Source organism: Amblyomma maculatum, chromosome 5 (assembly GCF_055883805.1).
Source record: "Amblyomma maculatum isolate TAMU_Amacu chromosome 5, ASM5588380v1, whole genome shotgun sequence".
NCBI classification, from domain to species: Eukaryota; Metazoa; Arthropoda; class Arachnida; order Ixodida; family Ixodidae; genus Amblyomma; species Amblyomma maculatum.
Genome location: NC_139348.1, coordinates 122,277,221 through 122,286,123, shown reverse-complemented (window position 1 = coordinate 122,286,123; position 8,903 = coordinate 122,277,221). Strand labels below are relative to the sequence as shown.

The following is an 8,903-nucleotide window of genomic DNA, read 5'->3' as shown; positions in this document are numbered from 1 at the left end:
CGTCTCCGGATAGGGTGAAGGAGCAGTTGGCAAGATTTTATCTTAAACCGCTATATTCTAGTGCGAGCCCTTGACATTATGAGTGAGATGAAGAAGTAATTTTTGTTCACAATATGGAAGAGATGCTACGGATTTTAGCAGCGCCTACTTACATAGATCAAAGTTGGTGACTACCTGATGGGCGCAAGGGGCCTGCTCATCTACTAGTATTGCCGGGAAACTGATCGCATAAATTTGCGGTGTGTTAGGCCATCTGCCATGCCAAGAAGCGCATATCAATATATCAATACCTACTCCTGATCACTTTAACAGGACCAAATAACTTCAATGCGAAGCTTCAGAATATTCTGTCAAGACTCCGCTTTCCTTTCCTCTGTCTAATTTTTCAGCAATCACTGCATATCACATCTATGTCGGAGGAATGGAGATCTGTTTGAATATTGCCGCTATTTAAGTCACCAGCTAGATCCGTTCCTAATACCTACATGCCTATTTCACGGACCTCTGCGTGTTTCTACATGGTCGAACATTTTATCTACGCTCACAGTATTTTGCATCTGAGCCAGAACAGCTTGCTTAATAGCAACCAGCATGGCGTCTTGAATTATTTACTGTGTGGGACAGTAAATTCTGACTATGACAGGCTCATTATCCTTTTAATGACTCCGTGTGCATTAACATCGAAACAATACATAATCTACAACTGGACCCGCATATTTCACTCTAGGTTGATCTACTTTTATAGAAACTATTTCAATCATCGAATTCAAGTAACGGCTTATCAAATCGCCCATGCATTGCATTCTGTTTCGTGTTGGATCTTCTTCTCTTTTTATTTTGTACTAATGAAAATACATGTAATATTAAACCAACAATACAACTATTCGCAGCCAATTGTGTAAGTTGTAGACAAATATTTCACACTGCTGAAAATCCTCTGTCTGAAGAATAAAGGTGATGAGCCTAGGTGCGACAGGTTGCATATGGACGCATATAAAATGGAATACACTAGATGAAATTTCGTTTAAACCCGAGGCCGAATGTCTACGAAAATTGCTGTAATTGCTTCATCAGGGAAATACCTCAAAATACCGTTCAATGCCTTATTGTTTTTCACGCACCCAACCACACCATTACACCATTTGGACGTTATCACATTTTTAAGGTTCTGAAAGGATCTGTTCGTGCGCATTATTTCAACAAGAATTAACCTGTCTTTATGACAAAGGAAAGCTATCAGTACTCACCCCTGGCTTACGGTGAAATGCTCATATTGTCATATTGGGTATGATCGCTTACAAATCATTAAACAAACTTGAACACAAACACGACGTCAACAGAGCCGACAACGGTACAAGGCTACAGGCACTCAGATTTGAGCGTTCATCTGTGATTTAGATTCCTCATCATGAATATCTTATTACCATGTGTAAACGATCCTATACAATAGCGTGATCCTAAGCAATGTAGCTTAAGAGCAATTAAATAACTGCTGAATATACCACCCTTAGACTTGCTCAGAAAGTTAAATCTTTTAAATTGTTCATGCACCCAGCCACGCCAGTGAACCACCTGCATACACACACACACCTGTTAAGCTCCCAACATCTCGGCTCATGCAGATAATAATAATAATAATAATAATAATAATAATAATAATAATAATAATAATAATAATAATAATAATAATAATAATAATAATAATAATAATAATAATAATACACATGGATTTTCTCATCTGTGGTCATGTCTGTCAACGAATGGTATCCTCTTACTTTCTGCATTGATATTATTCCTCAATCTGCGTGGTCGCCTTATCTATTAGCCCTTTTATGTATACTATTATACTGAGGATGACAAAAATTGATTTTGATTCATTTAACAACAATTATTATTTTCATAAATTCATTTGCCGTACTTCACGCGGCTAGAATCCCTATTCCACAGATATTGCCCCTATCAACAAATGCGAGAGGTTCAAAGGAGTTATAGCTAGCATTCATAATGAGGGGGAAGTTAAATTTATGCGTAGTGTTTTTTCCAAGTTATTTTTAGCCACTCCTCCTCTTTGATGTCTCTAGCCATGAGGGGTCAAAAGAAATAAATAAAAAGTACGAGAAACTTTATCGACTAAAGCAGTGAAAGGCGAAAGCCCGAGAAGTCTCATCTTGTTGTTGTTGTGGCTGTAGGAAGAAGCAAAAGAAAATGCACAGGCCTGCTACGGGCTCTGTAGTTGAGCCACCTCCGGCGCCTCGTGCAGACAGAAGAGAAAATAGAGAAGGAAGAAAAGAAAGAGGGAAAGAAAGACGCGCGCCGCAACAACAGCCGTCGTCCACCACCGAACCGGTGGCGGGTGCAATGACGCCTACAAGAGATGAAAATTCGGTGGCAGGCTAGGCCCCGCCGCAAGCGGCGGTGACCTACCTGTCCCGGCCTCATCTGGCGTTCCTGCCAGCTGCAATTCCAAACTTGAACGTGCGCCAAGGAACGCCACGCGACAGGAGCATCTTGTCTCATCTTGTCTAGCGTTCCTGCCATCTTCAGGTCCACACTTGAACGCGCGCCAAGTAACGCCACGCGACAGCTGCCGCAAAAGCGGGACACACTTTGTCCACGACAGTACGAGCTTTTAAAAGCTTTCGCGCTCCGCCGGGGTGGTTCAGTGGTAAGACGCCCCACTACTGTGCCTGAGTACCCGGGTTCGAACCCGACCTGCCCCGCCGGGGTGGTGCAGTGGTAAGACGCCCGACTACTGTGCCGGAGTACCCGAGTTCGAACCCGACCTGCCCCGCCGGGGTGGTGCAGTGGTAAGACGCCCGACTACTGTGCCGGAGTACCCGGGTTCGAACCCGACCTGCCCCGCCGGGGTGGTGCAGTGGTAAGACGTCCGACTACTGTGCCGGAGTACCCGGGTTCGAACCCGACCTGCCCCGCCGGGGTGGTGCAGTGGTAAGACGCCCGATTACTGTGCCGGAGTACCCGGGTTCGAACCCGACCTCGGCGGCTGCGTTTCGATGGAGGCGGAACGAAGAGGCGTCCGTGTGCTGTGCGATGTCAGCGAACGTTAAAGATCCCCAGGTGGTCGAAATTACCCGTAGCCCTCCACTACGGCTCCTCTATCTCTCTTTCCACTTTCACTCCCACCTTCCTCCCTTCGCTTACGGCGCGGTTGCGGTGTCCACAGAAGACAAGTGAGACATTTACCTCGCCTTTCCCTTTCTATAAATAAATATAAGAGACATCTAAAGGCTTTCGCCTTAATAAATAGATCATATTCTTGTCACGCAGGTCTTTATTGCATCTATATTAAAGAACGTTAGATTGATGATTGATTGATTGATTGAATGTCCTTTATTGAATGGGAAGGCTCACGGCCATGGATGGGGGTAAAGGTCAGTAGACAGAATCGTTATTGTTTGCACAGATGTATATATAATATTTAAAATTCACATGTTTCACGTGTATAAATGTGTCGACCATTACGCTACACTATTCAGTCCTTTAAAACATCCGACTGTGGTGTGTCTTCATTTCCAAAACCCATCTCACTCATTGACGTAAAATTTCTTTCTCTTTTCCAAACGTTTTATCATTCGCAGCTATCCAGTGCAGTCATCCGACCCTCCTGAGTGGACTTCGCAACATGTCGGCCACAGCAAACGTGTTTATCTACCACATGCCAATTATACTGTGCATCTTTTCTCATGGTGGCGCAGTGGTTACGGCGCTCGACTACTGTTTCCAAGGACGCGGGATCGAATGCTGGCCTCAGCGGCAGCTTTTTGATGGGGGCGAAAAGCAAGACGCCCGTGTGCTGTGCGATGTCAGTACACGTTAAAGAATCCCAGGTGGTCGAAATTTACGGAGTCCTCTACTACGGCGCCACTCATAGCCTGAGTTGCTTTGGGACGTTAAACCTCACAAACCAACCAACCATCACTTTCCATTCAATCTTAAATACTGGAGTTATGCTCCCCATGCTGCCGTGATCCCCTGCAGTCCACATTTCAACAGTCATATCGGCAGAGTAATTTATTGATATGTTAACTATCAACTACTTCGAAGTTATACTGCTGCAGCATTATAACACGGCAGCATGGGGAGCATAACTCTAGTATTTAAGATTGAATGAAAAATGATGGTTGGTTGGTTTGTGGGGTTCAACGTTCCAAACCAACTCAGGTTATCTCGTGTGTAATACCTATATCTGGTGCCTTTGTGAATTCTCCAAATAAATAAAAGCTACATTATTTATTTTCCTAGAGGTGTACTTTTATTCATCTCCAAGAAACCTCCTTGCCCTTTCGATCAAAATGTTCATGCTTTATTCAGTAATCATTTCTATTTGGAGCTTTCGTGGTATTTAGATCATTTATTATACTTTTTTGTGCTTATCGGATGACCTCCTGCCACGTCGTGCCTACAGGGTCTCCTAGGAGGAGGAGGAACAACATTTATTTCCGCCGAATATGGTGCGGCAGCCACCTCCGGGTCCGCACGCAGGCGTCCGGCGAGGCAGTCTGTCGCACCACGGCCGGAGGACACCCGTCCCCGTCTAGGAGGTCTTCAGCCTCGGCCGCCAGGCGGACGGCGAATCGCTGAGTTTTTTCGTCAGAGCTTCTTAGCGTGGTCTCCCGCTAGTTTTAATCGCGTTACGCCCGGGGGCACGAACGCATATCCATATTATGTGATCTAATGCTGCCACGTGGCCGCAGAATTTGCAAATTTCGGTTTTTGCACCGTCCCTCTTCCGCCCTCTGGTACTCGTCCAACTCCTCTACAGGGACGAAAAGAAATTTCGAGCTTGGAGTCTTCTCCAGTCGTATGATTCCTTTTTACTCAGGGATCTAAACGGTGGCGGATATACCCTGCGGTCTTTCATCAGGTTGCCGGATACATCCCTAAACGTACCAATACATTATTTGCTTTTAGATGTTGTTGTGGAGGCGTCCGCAGCACCCCGAGGTAGCGAGGAGCGGGCGAGCATGTGGGCAGCCTCGTTGCCGGCGAGACCGGCGTGTGCTGGGGTCCAGATTATGGTCACGCTTTCGGCGAGAGACGACTCAGTCAGAACGTTTGCAGCATGATTGCTGACTCTACCCTTGCTAAAATTCCTAACCGCCGCTTTGCTATCGCTGATAACGTGTTTTACGCCTGGTCGTGCAATGGCAATGGCTTTTGCAATCTCCTCCGCCTCTACCGGCGGTAGATCGCGGTTTCTTTCGATTCCTATGGCGATCCCGGTGTCTAATAGGGCGACAGAGGTTACGTCGCCTTCTTTCCCGATCGCTGCATCGGTGTAGGCGACCGATCCCGGGGGAGTTTGTCCAATTTGTTAGCGAGGTGCTTAGCTCTGCTTTTCCTCCTCCCCTCGTCGTGTACGGGGTGCATGTTCTTCGGTATGGGCGAGACGTATAGATGCTTTCTGATTTCTCGATCTATGCTTTCTCTGACACTTTCGCCTTCCCCGAGCGCTAGTAGGTTTACTCAGTCGAGGATTTGTCTACCCGCCGCCGTTCCTGCTAGTCGCGCTCTCTGGGACAGCCTAACCACCGCAGCTAGCTCTTTCCACTCATTATGCAACCCCATTTTCTCTAGAATTTCGTTAGAAGTAGTTATGGGGAGTCCTAAAGCGCACTTCGTGCATCTCTTAATTATGGTATTTAATTCGCGTTCTTCGATCTTGTTGATATTTAGGAATGGAGTCGCGTAGCACGTTCTGCTCGTGACAAAAGCTTGTACTAGCCTGAGTCTACTAGCTTCCGTGAGACCACTCCTTCTGTTGGACGTCTTCTTAAATACTCTGACTACGAGCTCCGCCTGATCTTTTTATGTCTCCTAGGACTTTCGAATGTAAATAAAATAATTGCTTGAAAGATAGAGCAGAATACCATGCGAATTTTCACACAACTCTTTTCGGAATAAATGTGCCATGCCCTCAACGGCACTGCGCACGTTTAGATCATTTGCTTACTTTTATGCTGAAGCGGTACGTATAGCCATAGGCCACGCACGCTTTAAAAATATAGCCGCTGAATCTAAGAGCCCTACACTAAAGCTTTAACCATAAAATCTTGTCACAAATTTAGCAAGCCCTATAAAGATAACTGGGCGATGACACAATGAAGTTGGTTTAGTTGTGAAAACTGGAAAAGAGCGAAAACGCCGGAAGCACAATCATGTGGAACGAGGACATAGCTTCCCAAACTATGTTTTCGCACTAAACGGCAGTAACCACTAATCAGAGAGCGGTTTATCATGGTGCACAAAGAAAAGAATGAAGGTAATCCAGAAAATGACACTTGACTCAAAATGCTGTGGCTAATTATTACTAGTAGACTGCGTGTTTACGAAACGCATATTGTGAGAAAATATTTCGACATTGCGGTGAGAGTTTCATGACAGGAACTATCATTTCGGTGCGCTTGGTACTTTCACCAGGGTTGAGTGCGTGGGAGAGCGGGCCACGCTCTTTGAACTTGACTGCTATTGCTTATACCTGCGATCTGTGGATGCTCATGCGCAATAACTTTCTACTGCGATCGTATATTGCTCAGGATCGGAATATATAGGTAGGGGCACACCGTACCTCAAAGGTAATAACAGTGGACCACTCAGAAAAAAATATTGTAAGTTAGCACTTGAACGAACGTCTGTTCTTTCTGGACCAGCTGGCACACAGCGCGCGACGCTCCGAGCAGCGGTGAGCGATGATGAGGATGCTGCATCTATACAGATGAAAGAGGTGAAATTTCGCACACTGCGCTCACACAAATCCCCCCGGCAAGAAAGCGGCCACCCTGGTCGCTGATTACAGGGATGAGGAACGACGGGCATAAGGCTTCATGCGCGAGACGTGGATGATCTGTTTGCACGGCAACGTCCATCCGCGACGGTGTGCGAGGGAATAAGGCGATAGTTCACCGGAGAGGTTTCTTGGAGTACTGCGTAAGGGTCAATGTAACGATGGAGGAACTTCTCACACAAGCCAGGAATGCGGACTGGTGTCCACAGAAGAATTTCATCACCGGTGTAAAAGGAGGGAGTTCGATAGCGTTGACCATACAGGGCTTTGAGTTCTTCTTGAGCGTCTTCAGTGTTCAAACGGGCAAGTTGGCGACACTGGGCCATACGAGTGGCAAACTCTTCGCCCAGTGATTCAGAAGCAGAGGTGGGCGCAAAGAAGAAAGTAGTGTCGAATAATGTTGATGGCTGACTGCCATACACTAAAAAGAAAGGGCTACAACCAGTAGTGCGCTGAACAGCCGAATTGTAGGCGTAGGTGACGAAAGGTAAAATGTTGTCCCAATTCTGGTGATCAGGAGTGATGTACATGGATAAGCTGTCGAACAAAGTGAGGTGAAAACGCTCGATGAGTCCATTGGTCTGAGGGTGGTAGCTAGAAGACGTCTTATGGACGGCATAGGCTGGGCGCAGTACTTCCTCAAGGACTTGACAAAGAAATGTCTTTCCACGGTCACTAATGAGAATACGGGGAGCTCCATGACGCAAAACTATTGCACGCAGGCAAAATTCGGTGACTTCAGAGGTGGCACTGGAGCGAAGAGGGGCCGTGTCAGCGTACCGCGTCAGATGGTCGATGGCAGTGACAACCCAACAGTTGCCGCCTGACGTAAAAGGAAGAGAACCAAACAAGTCAATGGCCACCGTGTCAAAAGGCACAGATGGGCACGGTAGAGGTTACAGTAGGCAAGCAGGAAGAGATGATGAACGCTTGCGATGCTGGAAAGACAGACATGATGAAATGTATTTGCGATGCTGGCAGAAAGTCCAGGCCAATATTAGCGGCTCTTGATACGGTCATAAGTTTTAAAGTGGCCTAAATGTCAAGCAGTGGGGTCGTGGTTGTTAGCCTCCATAATTCTGAAACGAAGAGAGCGAGGTACAACGGGTACACAGCTTTGAACCGTAAGGTGATAAAGGTCGCGGTAAACCAGAACAGGAGTTGGCCACCCGAGTGCAGTAATTGGCCGCACTCTTTGATAATAAGCTCCATAAAACCCCGGCCCTCAGTTACCAGCGGCTGCGGAACAACTGACCACGGCGGCGGTCAGACCTGTGACGCAGCAGGAGGTGCTAAGAATTCCTGGCTCCGCTAGACAGGCTGCCATTGGAACTGACCCTGACAACGTTTAACGCTAGACCCCTAACTAGTGAAGCTAGTTTAGCAGCGCTGTTAGAGGAACTAGAGGGAATTAAATGGGATGTCATAGGGCTTAGTGAGGTTAGGAGGCCGAATGAGGCGTATACTGTACTGAATGATGAGCATGTACTGTGTTATCGAGGTTTACCGGAGAGGCGAGAACTAGCAGTAGGTTTCCTTGTCAATAAGTATATAGCGGGTAATATAGATGAATTCTATATATAGCATTAATGAGAGGGAGGCAGGCATCGTAATTAGGCTTAATAAGCGGCATAAACTGAAGGTCGTATAGGCCTATGCACCTAAATGTAGTTATGATGATCAGGCAATTGAAAGCTTCTACGAAGATGTAAAATCGGCAATACGAAAAGTAAAGACGCAGTATACTGTACTAATGGACGACTTCAATGCCAAGGTAAGGAAAAAGCAGGCAGGAGACCAGGCAGTAGGTGACTATGGCATTGGTTTTAGGAATAGCAGGGGAGAGTTACTAGATGAGTTTGCAGAGTGCAATAACTTAAGAATCATGAATACCTTCTTCAGCAAATGGAAAAACCGGAAATGGACATGGAAACGTCCTAACGGGGCGACTAAAAATGAAATTGACTTCCTAATGTGTTCAACCCCTGCCATTATGCAAGATGTGGAGGTAATCGGGAAAGTGCGATGCAGTGACCACAGGATGGTGAGGTGCCGAATTAGCCTAAATCTGAAGAAGGAACGCAACGGATTAGTAAGA

The 8,903-nt window shown here is 46.4% G+C and overlaps 1 protein-coding gene across 1 annotated transcript in view; it reads left to right on the top strand.

The window, feature by feature from the left end:
• The window catches only part of LOC146189389 (uncharacterized), a 24,289-nt gene extending 20,027 nt beyond the window's left edge, over positions 1–4,262 (top strand). The window contains exon 4 of the mRNA XM_084603259.1: positions 3,600–4,262. The gene's annotated coding sequence lies outside the window, so the exon portion shown is untranslated. The remainder of the gene's footprint in view (positions 1–3,599) is intronic.
• Positions 4,263–8,903: the final 4,641 nt, after the last annotated feature.